General features: G+C 45.7%; 1 pseudogene; it reads left to right on the plus strand.

The window, feature by feature from the left end:
• The window catches only part of LOC102815146, an 11,912-nt pseudogene extending 5,118 nt beyond the window's left edge, over positions 1 to 6,794 (plus strand).
• Positions 6,795 to 15,119: the final 8,325 nt, after the last annotated feature.

A 15,119-nucleotide genomic window follows, 5' to 3' on the forward strand; every position in this document is an offset into this window, starting at 1 on the left:
GCCTTGTTTTGACTGATGATATGGAGCTTTTCCATCATCTTTTTCCACAGATGTTGTCAATTTGATTTGTATGTATTCCATACGGCGAGGTCCATGTGTACAGTCATCTCTCATGCTGTCAAAAGAAGGTATTTGAAATGAACAAATCATTGGTTTTGCAGAATTCTACTATGTGATCTCCAGCATCATTTCTATCACCAAGGCCATATTTTCCAATTACTGATCCTTCCTCTTTGCTCCCAACTTTGCATTACAATCATCAGTAATGATCAATACATATTGACTGCATGTTTGATCTATTTCAGATTGAAGAATCTGGTAGAATTCTTCTATTTCATTGCCACTGACTTTAGTGGTTGGTACGTAAGTTTGAATAATAGTGGTATTAACTGGTCTTCCCTGTAGGTGCATGGATATTATCCTATCACAGACAGCATTGTACTTCATGACTGATCTACATATGTTCTTTTTGACAATGAATACAACACCATTCCTCTTCAATTTGTCATTCCCGGCATAGTAAGCCATGTGGTTGTCAGATTCAAAATGGCCGATACCAGTCCATTTCAGCTCACTATTGCTTAGATAGTAAAGAAATAAATGATGTTGATTTGTTGATGATTAGTGCCATCCAGTTGTTTCTGTACAGCAATCCTGTATAGGGTTTCTGAGGAGTGGTTGGTGGATTTGAATTGTTGAACTTGTGGTCCAGTGCTTATCCTGTAGTACCACAGCAGACATACAGATGATAGACAGATGACTGATGGATCAATAGATATATAGACAGGAAGATGGTGATAGATTTTACATGACAGACAGATGATGGATCGATACTGCTATCTATGATCCATCCATCATCCGTCTATCACCCATCTGTCTATCTGTCTGTCTGTCTATCTATCTATCTATCTATCTATCTATCTATCTATCTATCTATCATCTATCTATCTTATCATCTATCTCTGTCATATCTATCTATCTATCTATAATCTATCTTTCTGTCTATTAACCATATATCTGTCTTTCTGTTTATCTATCAATCATTTATCTGACTTTCTTTCTGTGTATCTACTAGCTACCTGTCTTTCTGTCTTTCTGTCTGTCTGTCTGTCTATCTTTCTACCTTCCTCTCTGTCTTTTCTGTGTCATCCAGTGGACCCTGACTCATGCTGACCTCCTGGACAGCAGAACAGAATGTTGTCCAGTCCTGCATCGTCCTCATCACAGGCATGTTTGTGGCGACTGTGCCTGGCCCTTGGTGGCTCTCCGTTTCACCAAACACAATGTTCTCCTCCAGGGCCTGCTCTCCCCAAACACAATGTTCTCCTCCAGGGCATGCTCTCCCCAAACACTTCAGCGCTTCAAGTTAGCACAGCCCTTGCCGTTGCTCCCGAACATTTTCATTGCCCCCAAAGGAAACCCTGTAGTCACTAAGCATCACCCCCTTTCCACGTTTCCCCGGCCCTAGTAGTTTCTGTCTCTACGAATTTGCCGACTCTGGACCTTCCATAAAATGGAATCAGTCCTTTCCTGCCTGGCTTCGTTCATGCTATCTGATGCTTCCAGGTTTGTCCGTATTGTAGTGGTAGGATGGAAACCTCACTCCTCTGTATGGGCCACAGTACATCGGGGTCCTGTGTACTGTTGGAGCACTGTAGGATAAACACTGGACCACAAGGTTGGTTTGAACCACAAGGTTGGTGGTTCAAACTCACCAGCCATTTCTTAGAACCGACTCGACGGACTCTTAGCAACAACAACCACCTTTCCATTGTGTGGCTGGACCACCTTAAAAACCTTCACCAACCCTGTCTTGTCCTTTTGTAAACAGGGCATCCATCCCCCCACACCCTTGAGGTGCCAGCCTGCTGGCCCAGGGTCTCACCTCACCTTGCCCACATTTCATACCTGCTGCTCTGGAGACAGATACTTGAGTCTTCCCTAGCAAGATATCTCAACTTCCACCAGCAGAAGACACCATGAGGCAGAGTCCCATGGAGCACCCACCCCAGGTAACAAGGGCTGGCTCCTTGTTACTCACTCTAACATGAGGCACCTAAGCTGACTGCACATCCCTGCTACAGGTGACAAAAGTGACCACAAGTCTTATAAAAGAAAAAAAGTAGTTTGACTTCATACAGTTTCGTGTTTTTAAATGCCAACAGTAGAGACTGAGAATCAAGGCATTTACCCTGGGTTGTGCTATCAGCTGAGAGGGCACACTACAGACAAATAGCCACCTTCATGCAGCTAACTTTGCAGGACACAGCACAGACCCGGGAGAGCCTCCAATGCACAGCTATTTATTTTACAGGTTTGTTTTAAATTCAGAAAGTGCATTCAATTTGATTAGCCCTTTAATTTTGAAAAAAAGTTTCAAAAAATCATGTTGGCTCCAAGAGTTCCTGAATATTGAGGGAAATTGGCATCTATAACCAGCTGCCCAGTCCTATCCTTCAATTTTACTGGCATTTCACCCAGAAGGCAGATGTTGTCCCGCTTGGCAGAAACATTCTCAGTTCACAGAGCTTTGCAGGTGTCCCTTGAATCAATGGCACACCTGGTTTTGGGCGGTTATTGTTACTAAGTGTCATCGAGTTGGTTCTGACTCATAGTCACCCTGTATAGGGTTTCCAAGGAAGAGCTAGTGGAGTTGAACCACGGACCTTCTGGTTAGCAGTCCAGTGCTCATCCTACAGCGCCACACCAGGACTCCCATGCACACACTGTTGTTGTTGTTATGTGCTGTTGAGTTGGTTCTGACTCATAACCACCCTGTATAGAGTTTCCAGGAGTGTCTGGTGGGTTTGAACCGCTGACCTTATGGTTAGCACTCCAGTGCTTATCCCACGGAACCACTCTGATTACAAAGACCGCTCGGTGGTTCAAACAGTTTGCACTCAAACACTAGCCTAAATAATGAAGCTTGATTACCAGCCAAAGGTTGGTGGTTCAAACACACCCAGAGGCACTACAGCATGGAAAACTCTGGAGCTATTCTACTCTGCCTATGTGGGGTCACCATGAGCCAGAAACAACCCACTGTCAACTAGCAACAATGTCAACAAAGGCAGGATGAGAGAAGCCCCATCCTTGGGCTAAAATAAGATGAGCTTGATTCAAGGTCAGTAGGAGAGCTCCATCACCAAGTTCAAGGACGAAGGATGTCATTCCCTCATAAACATTCCCGCAGCTGCCACCCTGAGCTGTCCGCTTTGAATGGCTACAGGGATTGTAGGCAAACGCAGTGAGGTCACTGCTATACAGTGTCTTTCTGTAACTTTTATGCATTGCTCCAATTTCAACTGTGGGAAGTAGAAACTCTCCCAGCTATTTTGTAGCCGTTTGAAGAGAATGTAGATTTCACTATGAGCAGTAAAATCAAAGAATGCTAAGGCACAGGAAACTTCTGACAAAAAATGAAATTGCTTAAAATACCCAGAGCAGACTTGCAGTCATGCACAGTCATTCCCCGGCCCCTAAACCTTTCCCCATCCATGGCCTGGTGTCTGATATCACCTACAAAGCTACGTGGTCTTCCATAAAGGCCAACGCTCTCAGGGCCTGATGACAGCTGCACCTCAGAGGCTGGTCCTGTTCAGGGTGGTAGACAGCAAAGAGGTGACATGAGGCAACTAAGTGATAGTTTCATAGTTTTTTGTTTTGATAAATACACATGTACAAAATCTGTACCATTTGAACATTGCTTACACATACAAGTCAGTGCTCAACCATCACCATTAGCTGCTTCCAAATTTTTCCATCACCCTTGGCGGAAGTTCAAAGAACAACGTTTGAATCTGAGCAGAGGGGGATCAGGATGCAGAGAGATGGCCGAGAGGATGACTGTCAGCATGGGGCACCAAGAGGGGGTGGCGTGTGAAGCTCCAGGGAAGTACTGCAAGCTATGTTGCATCTCAGGTGATACCAATGAGGGTGGAAGATGCTCAGAAATATTATGTCAAGACTCACACTTGGTCCTGAATGTCCTGGTGACCACCACCAGCATCTTCTTCCCACCAGGAAGCTGTTTTCAAACACACAGCCCCCAAGAGCCCACTGCAGACTCAGCCCCTCCTCTCCCACCACTCAAGGAGTTGGGAAGTTCAGGCCCTGGCCCGGATGGATCCCCAATGTTCATACACTTCCCCTGGGCTCGTTCCCTGTCAGCTGACTCTCCACATGACGCTGATTTCCCCCTGCCCTCAGCGGCTCTCTCTATGACATTCTTCTTTGGCATTAAAAACAAATAAATCTCCAAAGGCTTTGGAGTCCCAGGGTTAGTGGAGCTAATTGTGTGTTCACATTTTCCATCTTCCAAACAAACAGCCTGGGGCTGAGAACATAGCACACCCGCTACCAACCCTCTTTCTTGCATTGATTTGGAACACCCAGTCCTAGTGGTGTTGATGGATTGATAGCGGCTGCCAAGGCCTCGGTGCCCAGAACATCATGAACAGTGGGATCGATTAGTGATGTCTGTCTCTGGGGAGGAAAGGAGGTACGGATGTCATATTTTCCCTCCCTACGCCCATGGCAAAGTCCTGAGTTGGTGCCAATGATTAATGCGCTTGACTGCTATCCAGAAAGTTGGAAGTTCCTCAGAAGAAAGTCCTGGTGATCTGCATCTGAAAAATCAGATCCTGGGAACCCTGTGGAACACTGTACTACTCTGACACATGCGGGGGCACCAGGAGTTGGAGTTGATGGACTACAGCCATATCAGGTGCTGTCCTTGCATTGGTCAGACAGCTTGCCGAGTCAAACATGTCTTATTGTACCCCCCCAGAGACTGCATGGCCAACCCTTCATCAAGCAAGTGTTATCGACGCCATCTCTCCAATGATGTGTGCTCACTTCAAGTCTGGGTCACATGTTGGTCATATTCACACTATTCCCAACTTCCCCATCATGCTTTATAAACGACGGAGCAAGAAACCAAGCTCACTGCTGCAGTTGGCAGAGTAGCGTGTCTTACACTGTGAAGTTTACTGGAGGAGACCCCACGGAGTGGCTGGGGGGTTTGAACCACCGTCCTTGTGGTTAGCAGCCCGATGCTTAGCCACTGAGCCACCAGAGCTTTTTAAATAGACTGCAGTATGTTGTTGCTGTTGTTAAGTGCCGGCGAGTTGGTTCCGACCCATAGCGACCCTGTACAGGGTTTCCGAGACTGTAAATCTTTACGAGAGCAGAAAGCCTCATCTTTCTCCCGCGGAGCAGCTGGTAGTTTCGAACTGCTGACCTTGTGGTTCATAGCCTGATTCGTAACCACTACGCTACCAGAGCTCCTTTATAGGGGAACTAAAAGATTCATGTGACCCCCGGTTTCTCTGAGATGGGCCTGTAGAGACCAGTAAGGCCAAGACCGAGGGTTCAGGTGGACAGCTAATTCCACGGTCGGTTTGCTGAGCACCAGGGAATTTTGATTCTCTCCTCAGCTAAAGCATCTCCTTGCTGGTGAAAGAACCTTTATGTTCACACACACAAACAGAATAAAAGTAAAAACACAGCCCATGCTGTAAGGTCTGCTCCCAGGAGCTGTGCTCCAGTTCTTCCTGGTCCTTTGATTCCGATCCACTCCCCACTGCTTCCACCCAGGAGGCAGGGACCTGTGGATCCAGCTTTCATCTTCCCAAACTTGTCCCTTCTGCTCCCTGCACACCCCCTCCCAATAAAAGCATCTCTGTCTCAGACCTAGAAACACTGGCCTGAGGGTGGGACCGTGCATTCTCCCTTCTCTGCTTGGCTGTTGTCAGCTGCTGTTGAGGCTCCAAAAAGCAGACATGGAGGAAATAAAGAGTGTAAGGCTAAGCAAAGAGTTGGATTTAGTAAGTCATCATCCAGACAAAACTGGATGAACTGAAAAGACAAGAAGTAACAAGGTTAAGAATGTTAATTAAAGCTAAATCGGATTCCCTTCAAGATGTAGGTATAAACCACCAAGTTCTCCTAAAGCAGTTCGATCACCTAAACCACATGAATCCTGACACGTTTGAATCCACAGATTTAGATATGCTAATCAAAGTGGCTACACGTGATCTACAACACTACAAGACACGACATGAAGAATTTAAAAATATGAAGTGTTGATTGAAGGAACATGGAAGGAGAGAATATTTAAAAACACTGAATGAAGAAAAGAGAAAAGAAGAAGCTAAATTTGAAGAAATAAAAAAAAGCATGAAAATCACCCCAAAGTTAACCATCCAGGAAGCAAAGATCAACTGAAAGAGGTACGGGAAGAGGCTGATGGACTGGATCCTGATGACTTTGACCCCAAGACATTTTTCAAATGACATGATGTCAATAATGATGGCTTCCTGGATGAACAGAACTAGAAGCCCTGTTTACTAAAGAGTTGGAGAAAGTCTATGACCCTAAAAATGAAGAGGATGATACGAGAGAAATGGAGGAAGAAAGGCTTAGAACGAGGGAAAATGTAATGACTGAGATTGATGCTAACAAAGTCTGATTGGCGACTCTGGAAGAATTCTTGAAAGCTACAGAAAAAAAGGAATTCCTGGAGCCAGATAGCTGAGAGACATTGGATCAGCAGCAGCTCCTCATAGAAGAAAGAGGAACTTAAAGACTATGAAAATTGTATCCTTTACAAGAAGATGGACTTAAGAAGAAGGCAGATGAGCTTCAGAAACAAACAAAAAAGAGCTACAACGTCAGCACGACCAACTTCAAGCTCAGAAGCTAGAATACCGCAGATGGAAAAGAAAAAATTACAACAAGGAATTTCTCCATCAGGGTCAGCTGGAGAATTGAAATACCAGCTATACGTTTAAATTCCGAAGTCCACCAAAACCAGGAAGAAAACTGTTAACTCTACATGTTTCATCTTTTTACCACCCCTCCTTTTTATCTGCTCAATAAATATATTAAAAAGAGAGAGAGAGAGACAGAGAGAGAGAGAGAGAGAGAGAGAGAGAGAGAGAGAGACCCCATGTGCTATGGTGAATACTGCTTGCCCTGCACTAGCTCATGATCAGCTACAGATTGGGCTGCTGTGATCCACAGGGTTTCTGTTGGCTGATTTACAAAAACAGATTGCCAGACCTTTCTTCCTACCCTTAGTCGGGAAGCTCTGCTGAAACCTGTCAAACCTACTAGCAACACGTAAGCCCCCCTGACAGGTGGGGGGCTGACACACGAGGCTCATTGGCCAGGAGTTGAACCTGGGTTTTTCTTCTTCACTGAATACCACTGTGTTCTTTGCCAAGTTAACTTCTATTTACCCCTAAGATCTTGGATTGCAGGTGCCCAGGGATGTACACACAACCTCCAGTTGGACCTGGTACCTATATCCCATACTCTTTGGCATGAATCGGCTAACATCTTCAGTCAAGGATTGAGCTTTGTGAGTGACCAGGCCAGTGTCGCTGTACTCAGCTGTGTGCTGTGGGGTGAAATCAGCCAGAAATCACAGCCATTGAGTGGATTCAGACTCATAATGACCCGGCGGAGGAGATCTGCCCCCTAAGCTGTAAATCGTTATGGAAGCAGACTGCCTCATCTTTCTCCCCAGGAGCAGCTGGTGGTTTGAACCACAGATCTTTCAGTTTAGCAAGCTAAACACATCACACCACCAGGGCTCCTTGAAAACAGCCATAGGCAATATGTAGATGAGTGGGTGTGGCTGTGTATTGATAAAGTTTTATTTACAAAAATAAGTGGAGGGCCAGACTTTTGGCACATGGGCCATATTTGTCAATTCTTGCATGTTCCTTTCTTTTCACTGTCTGCCCTTGGTTTCTGGACTTTGCTAACATTCGTCTCCTGCTAGCAGACTTAAACTCCATGATGCCAGACCATGTTCTTCTAGATCGTCACAGCCCATGTGATAAATGTCTATAAAAGGGGACGTCCCAGCCTTGGATGGTACCAGGGTATACCTCGTCTCTCCTTCCTCCTTAACTTAAACTTGGACAAATGGAGGCTAAATCTGCTGTTGCCATCTTGCTTTTATGAGAAGAGAGCTTGACTGAATGGAGCCAATCCCATAGGCCAGGCCGTGGTGAAAACAGCTTTAGTGGCTGGATGGAACTGCACCAAAGCCTTACCTGCGTTTCACAGTGACCTCACTTTCTTGTGTGAGCCACTTTGCACTCAGTGTTGTTACTAGCAATTAAGAGCCCTAACTGGGAGGATGCGATTAATAAAACACATTTTGACCCAGTTTCCACTCTTTTTTGCTGTATTGGACCACTCTGTGAGCTCATTATGACATGTAGGAAATGGCCTGTGATTATTTCCAGCTCATCCCAAGAGGACTTACCTTCTCTGGTGAAGGCCCTTACTGGAACCCCAGCCTTGGGGGCTGTGGACACCCCCCAGAATCCTGGACTTGGTCCACAGTCAGAGCAGGCAGATTTTTATTTATTTATTTATAAATGTTTTATTGTGAATTATGTGATAATTTACATGGGAGAACATTAGCTTTACAATCATCTTATTGTATATCATTTCATTGCCATGGTTACAATCCCCTCCATGCATCATCAACCAACCAAAGGGTATATATTACAAGCCTGCCCCCCAGTCACCAGTACACAGCGCCTCTCCCTCTCTGGGTCTAGAGTCCTTAGTCGCTCCATCTCTCCACATCATCGTCTCTGCCTCCATCTCTGGCATCACTGCTTCTCTGGGTAGGGTTCCACACTCCGCTTGTGCTCTTCTCCATCAATGGTCCTAGGGTCTTCTGTTTCTGGAGTTTAAGATTAATCACTTCCCTCCTTTTGCTACAAAATGTCCACCTTTACATTTCCAATCATCACAATCAATCCTGATAACAAGTATTCACTATTGTACCACAAGGGACCTATCTCCTCCATCTCCTTACATTAGCTCCACCCAGACAGACTGGATACTACTCAGTGGAGATTCTACTTTCCTCCACGCCTTCTGGATCTAGGCTCAGGCTGGCAGCTTTTATGGGGTGGAGTCAGAACTCATTGATGATTCCTACTGCAGAGCCACCCCACTTATGAGCCCAATGGAATGAAACCCACATTTGTAGACTTGATTCTGGCTCACAGCAGCCATGCAACAAAGAGGGGAACCTTCACTGGGGTCTCCTAGGCTGTAGGTCTTCACAGAGCAGATGATTCCATCTTTCTCTCTTGGAGCAGGTTCCAAGTGACATTCTTGTTGGGTTAACAGCTCAATGTTCGACCAACCCAGTGCTCCCCCAGGTCCTATGTCCCCCGTAAAGGACTAGGAACCAACAAGCTCTGTATTGGCCCAAATGGACTGCTTCCTGTATCTAGGTCACTTGCTGGAGCTCAGAGAGATTTCTTTTGCTGAAACTGAAGACTTTTTTCTTTATGATAAATAAGTTGCTGGTTTTGCCAGCATTCCACAAATAGGGGCAGATGGGGGAAGGAGAGGTGGGGGATGTCGCCGGTCACATGGAGTACCTGGACTGGGTGTAAAATTAATCTCTGGCAGCAACTTGCAGGCTGTGGTCGGCATTCTTGGCGTGTTCCATGGCCCTGTTACACTAAATGCCCACAGCCATCTTCCCTTCATTCTGCTGCTAAGGGTTCACGGCTTCCCCAGCAGGTTCTTGCTCAGATGGGCACATGGGTGGTGTGGTTGGCTGGCGCCAGCCTGGAAACCATGTAAATATTAACCATGGCTCGGTTACAGCGTGGAGATGCTCTTTTGAATTCAGCATATGGAGAGGCTGCTAGGGGGAGGAGGGACAACCTCCTCGGCTGTGCTGGGGCTGGGCCCAGGACTGGCTGGAGGAAGGAGTAGGCCCAGGGCCAGTGGCCGACAGATGGACACTTGCAGCCTGCTGCCTAAGGTTCTACTGCACCAGTGGCCTCAGTCAGTCACCCAGACTCAGTCTGACTAGGAGCCTCAGCACAAGACCCCAGGGTCTCTGCTCACTAGGGGTGGAGGAGGGGACCTCAGGGAAAGACAAAAGCAGTAAAGGGGACTGGGGAGGGGGTGGCAGGCAGGGGAAGGGTGTGTGGGGAGGACATGTTTGGGGCTCGCCTCACACTCGGACCTGGTGCAACTCGTATCCTCACACCTCTGCTTTTGTACCCTGCCCTGCCCACCTGGGCACACCATGCCCTTCACCCCTGTGAAGTTAACGTACACATGTACATACAGCATATACTTTACAAATATTACACAGACTGCCAGAAAAACAAACAAATCTGTGTTGGAAAAAGAGTGTCAGCATGGCTAGACTTTGTCTCTCGTACTTCGGACATGTTATCAGGAGGGACCAGTCCCTAGAGAAGGACATTATGCTTAAGAAAGTGTTGTTGTTGTTGTTAAGTGCTGTTGTGTTGGTTCTGACTCACAGCGATCCTGTATAGGGTCTCTGGTGAGCGGCTGGTAGGTTTGAGCTTCTGGCTTGACAGTTCAAACGGACCTTTCAGTCCAGTGTTTACTCTACAGCATCACACCAGAAGTGCAGGGTCAGCGAAAAAGAAGACGATGCCAATGAAACAAACTGGCACCATGGAGCAGCAATGGGCTCAAACTTGGCAGTGATCGTGAGGACAGCTCAGGTCCTGGCAGTGTATCCTGCTCTTGTCCATGAATGATTCACAATGTGTCAGAATCAACTCAATGGTACCTAACAACAACAATGACGACTTTTTACACAAAGTGCATCAGACCTGATGGTTTCTGTTAGAGGCCACCTAGTGGTACCCTGGAAGAAATGCCTGGCTTCTGTAAACATTAAAACAAAACAAGATGAAACAAACTCCCCCAAAACCCAAATCCGTTGCTACTGAGTGGACTCTGAGTCCCAGTGACCAGTAGGACAGGGTGGCACTGCCTTATAGGATTTCCTGGGCTGCCATCTTTATGGATCCTGGTGCAGCACTGGAGATAAGCACTGGACTTTAAGGTCAGTCTGAATCGCAAGGTCTGTGGTTCTAACTCACCAGCTGATCCTCGGAAAGCCAATACAGAGTCGCTAAGAGTCAAAATCAACTTGACAGTACTTAACAATGACAATCTTTGCAGAAGCAAACTGCCACATCATTCTCTTCAGTGGCTTGTGGGGTTGGACCACCAACATTCTGGTTAACAACCCAGCGCTTAACACACTGCACTGCCAGGGCTCTGGTCACAGTCCAGCACCTTGAAGACCAAAACTGTCCCTCACATCCCATACTCAGCAAGATCCTTTACAGGACAGGACAGTGGGTTGAGGGGTCCCAAAGCTGCATTTCTTCAATCCCATCCTCCAAAGAAGATTTTTCCGTAAGATCTCAGTTTCTGGAAATTTGCCACACTGACTAGTCAGGTGTGACAGCCCAGGGACTGGCTTCCAACCCAGGTCAGCTGAGTGTCATGTGAGTCTTGCTTCCTGCTCTGTCCTGAAAGTGGCTTCTCAGGACCTGGTTCATGGGCACACAGGTAATTCTGGTTCCTAAAAATTTAAGCAATACATGTATACATGTGTGTATAGAAACATCTCCCACCACACATACATCGTAGGGAATCCAGCTCATTAAAGTAGAATTATGGCCTCATACTGCCTTCTGTTTGTCTTCTCAAGAAGACAATGTCAAATATTATAACAAAATATGCAAAGACCTGGAGTTAGAAAAACAAAAGGGAAGAACACACTCAGCATTTCTCAAGCTGAGGGAACGAAAAAAAATTCAAGTCTCAACTTGCAATATTGAAGGAATCTACGGACAAAATATTGAATGATGGAAGGAATACACAGGGTCACTGTACCAAAAGGAAATGAATGGTTGATGTTCAACTATTTAATGAGGAAGCTTATGATCAAGAGCCAAAGATACTGAAGGATAAAGTTCAAGCTCACTGAAGGTATTGGCAAACAACAAGGCTCCGGGAATTGATAGAATACAAATGGAAATCTTTCAACAAACTGAAGAGGCACCTGGAGGCACTCACTCATCTATGCCAAGACAACTATCTGGCCAACTGACTTGAAGAGATTATTATTTGTGCCCATTCCAAAGAGAGGTGATGTAATGGAATGGGGAAATCAGTGGACGATACCATTAATATAGCAGTAAAATTTTTCTAAAGATAATACAAAAATGGCTGCAACCATACATTGACAGAGAATTACCAGAGGTTCAAGTCAGATTCAGATGAGTATGTGGAATGAGGGATATCATTGCTGATGTCAGACAGATCTTGGCTGAAAGCAGAGAATACCAGAAAGAAGCTTACCTGTGCGTCATTGACAATGCAAAGGTTTTCAATTGTGTGGCTCGTGACAAGCTATGGACAACATTGCAGAGAATGAGTATTCCAGAACACTTCAATGTGCTCATGAGGAGTCTGTACATAGACCAAGAGACAGTTGTTTGAACAGAACAAGGGAACATTGAATGGTTTAAAATTAAGAAAGGTGTGTGCCAGGGTTCTATTCTTTCACCATATTTATTGAATCTGTATGCTGAGCACATAATGCAAGAAGCTGGATTATATGATGAAGAATGTGGCATCAGGATTGGAGGAAGACTCATTAACAACCTGTGATATGCAGATGATACAACCTTGCTTGCTGAAAATGAAGAGGGCTTGAAATACTTACTGATGAAGATGGAAGACTCCAGCCTTCAGTATGAGTTGCATCTCAATGTAAAGACAACAAAAATCCTCACTACTGGACCAATCAACAACATCCATGTAAATGGAGAAGATTGCAGTTGTCAAAGGCTTCATTGCCTCGGATCAACCATCAATGTTCATGGAAACAGCAGTCAAAAAAATCACACAATGTATTGCATTAGGCAAATCTGCTGCACAAGAACTCTTTGAACTGTTTGAGAACAAAGATGTCAGCTTGAGGACTAAGGTGTACCTGGCTCAAGCCATGGCATTTTCAATAACCTCATATGCAAGCAAAAGTTGGACAGTGAATAAGGAAGACCACGGAAGAATTGATGCATTTGAGTTATGGTGTTGGAGGAGAATATTAAAAGTACCATGGACTGCCAAAAGAACAAACCAATTTGTTTGGGAAGACGTACAGCCAGAATGCTCTCTGAAAACCCTGGATGGTCAGACTTCATCTCTCATACTTCAGACATGTTGTCAGGAGGGATCAGTCCCTGGAGAAAGACATCATGTTTGGTAAAGTGGAGGGTTGGAGGAAAAGAGGAAGACCCCCAACGAGATGGATTGGAGAAGTGGCAGAATCAATGGGCTTGATTGTGAGGTTGGTCCAGGACTGGGCAGCATTTCATTCTGTTGTGCATAGGGTTGCTATGAGTTGATACCAACTCAATGGCTCCTAACAACAGCTGCCTTCTCTGGAAACTCTATGGCACACCCCAAGTGACTTGTGCTTTGGGTTAGCAGCCTACTTCCCCAGTAACTCTCCATGCACAGTGGCACTTCACTCAGTAAATCACAGGATGCATCTGAGCCCTGATGATTGAAGCCACCATGACAGCATGTTTCTATTTTACCTGAAAACTTGGTCATGCTCTTCTACCATGGTGCCTTCAAGTCTAGGATCAGAGTGTTGACAAATTCCACAACCACTCCATCAAGAAATGTCAGACAAACCCAAACGAATGGGCATTCTACCGCATGCTTAGCTTGGACTCTTCAATAATGCTGGTGCCACCAGAGACCAACAAAGGCCTGGGAATGGTCCTCACTGAAGAAGGTGTAACAGCTCAGTCAGAGTGAGACCCCAGACTGGAGCTTGGCTGGGGCGGGAGGTAGCCACAAAAGGCATCTTTGGGACAACTGGAAACTTGGATATGGACTGGAGATTAGGTAAATGATTGCTAACCACCACCCACCTGTGATGGTTTTCATGTTGCTGTGATGATGGAAACCATGCCAGGTCACCAGTGAGACGGGTTTCAGCGGAGCTTCCAGACCAAGACAGTCTAAGAAGAGAAGCCTGGCAATCTAGCTGCAATAATCAGCCAGTGAAAACCCTCAGGATCAGAAAGTACTGTCTGAGACTTTGACTTTGGATGTGTTATCAGGAGCTGCAGATGGCTGGAGAAGGACCTCATGGTTGGTGAAGTGGAGGACCAGTGAAGTTGAGGGAGACCCTCCACGATGGACTGAGAAGATGGCTGAAGATTGGGTACAGGCGTCCTAATGATGGTGGAGGGGGTGTGGGCCAGGCAACATCTTCCTCTCTGGTACCGGGACTGCCGGACGCTGACAGCAACGACACTGCCCGGTTTCTGTTTGTCCTCCTGTCCCCTGGGGAAGACATGTCTACGTTTACTGCTAAGGATGGATTCACTGCTATGAACTCTGACCCCAAAAGAGCTTACAGGGGTCACTCAAGATCCTGCAGATGGATGCCCAGCTGTGGGTTTGGGTTCTTGACTTCAGTACTTTCCCGTGCCTTTGAACTACGGTGCAGTATTATTAAAGATGTCAGACTGTCTGTACTAAACACATAAGGATGCAGAGATGCTGCCTAGGAACCCGACCTTCATATTTAAAATGAAAATAATGTACAAGCTCTTTTTTCTTTTATGAGAAAATAAATATGCATTGTTTCTTTTCCAGTACATGAAAAAAACAAAGAAAAAAGCAATTTCCTTTTTTTTTCCCCTCTTCCTTCTTCTCTTTTCCTTTTCTTTCTATCTGCCTTCTTGTCATCCAAGTTAGCACGTGTCTATCTGAAACCCTACACAGGATCACTGTGAGCCAGAACCAATTCCACAGCACTTAACAAGAACAGCAACACTCTGCCCAGTGAATAAGTCTTCCTCCCTCCTATCCCTGGGAGCCAGCAGAGAATGTTTATTTTTAAATGGAAACTTTTTACAGTAGTCGTCTCATACAATATCTGTCCCTTTGCGATCGTCTAATTTCACTCTGCACAATGTCCTCCAGGTTCCTCCGGGTTATGCCATGTTTTTCAGATTCAGTGTTGTGTAATATTCCATTGTGTGCATGCACCAAAGTTTGTTCAAACATTCTGATGGGCATCTAGACTGTCTCCATCCCTTTGTGCTTGCAAATAGTGCTGCAATGAACATGGGCGTCTCCATCTCTTTGCTCTTGTGGGCAGCGCTGCAATGAACATGGGCGTGCTTAGATCTACTCGTGCTATGGCTACTATTTTAGAGGATCTATACCAAGTCAAATGGAAAAATTGAAGAGGT

Source organism: Chrysochloris asiatica, unplaced genomic scaffold (assembly GCF_000296735.1).
Source record: "Chrysochloris asiatica unplaced genomic scaffold, ChrAsi1.0 scaffold00238, whole genome shotgun sequence".
In the NCBI taxonomy this organism is placed as follows: domain Eukaryota; kingdom Metazoa; phylum Chordata; class Mammalia; order Afrosoricida; family Chrysochloridae; genus Chrysochloris; species Chrysochloris asiatica.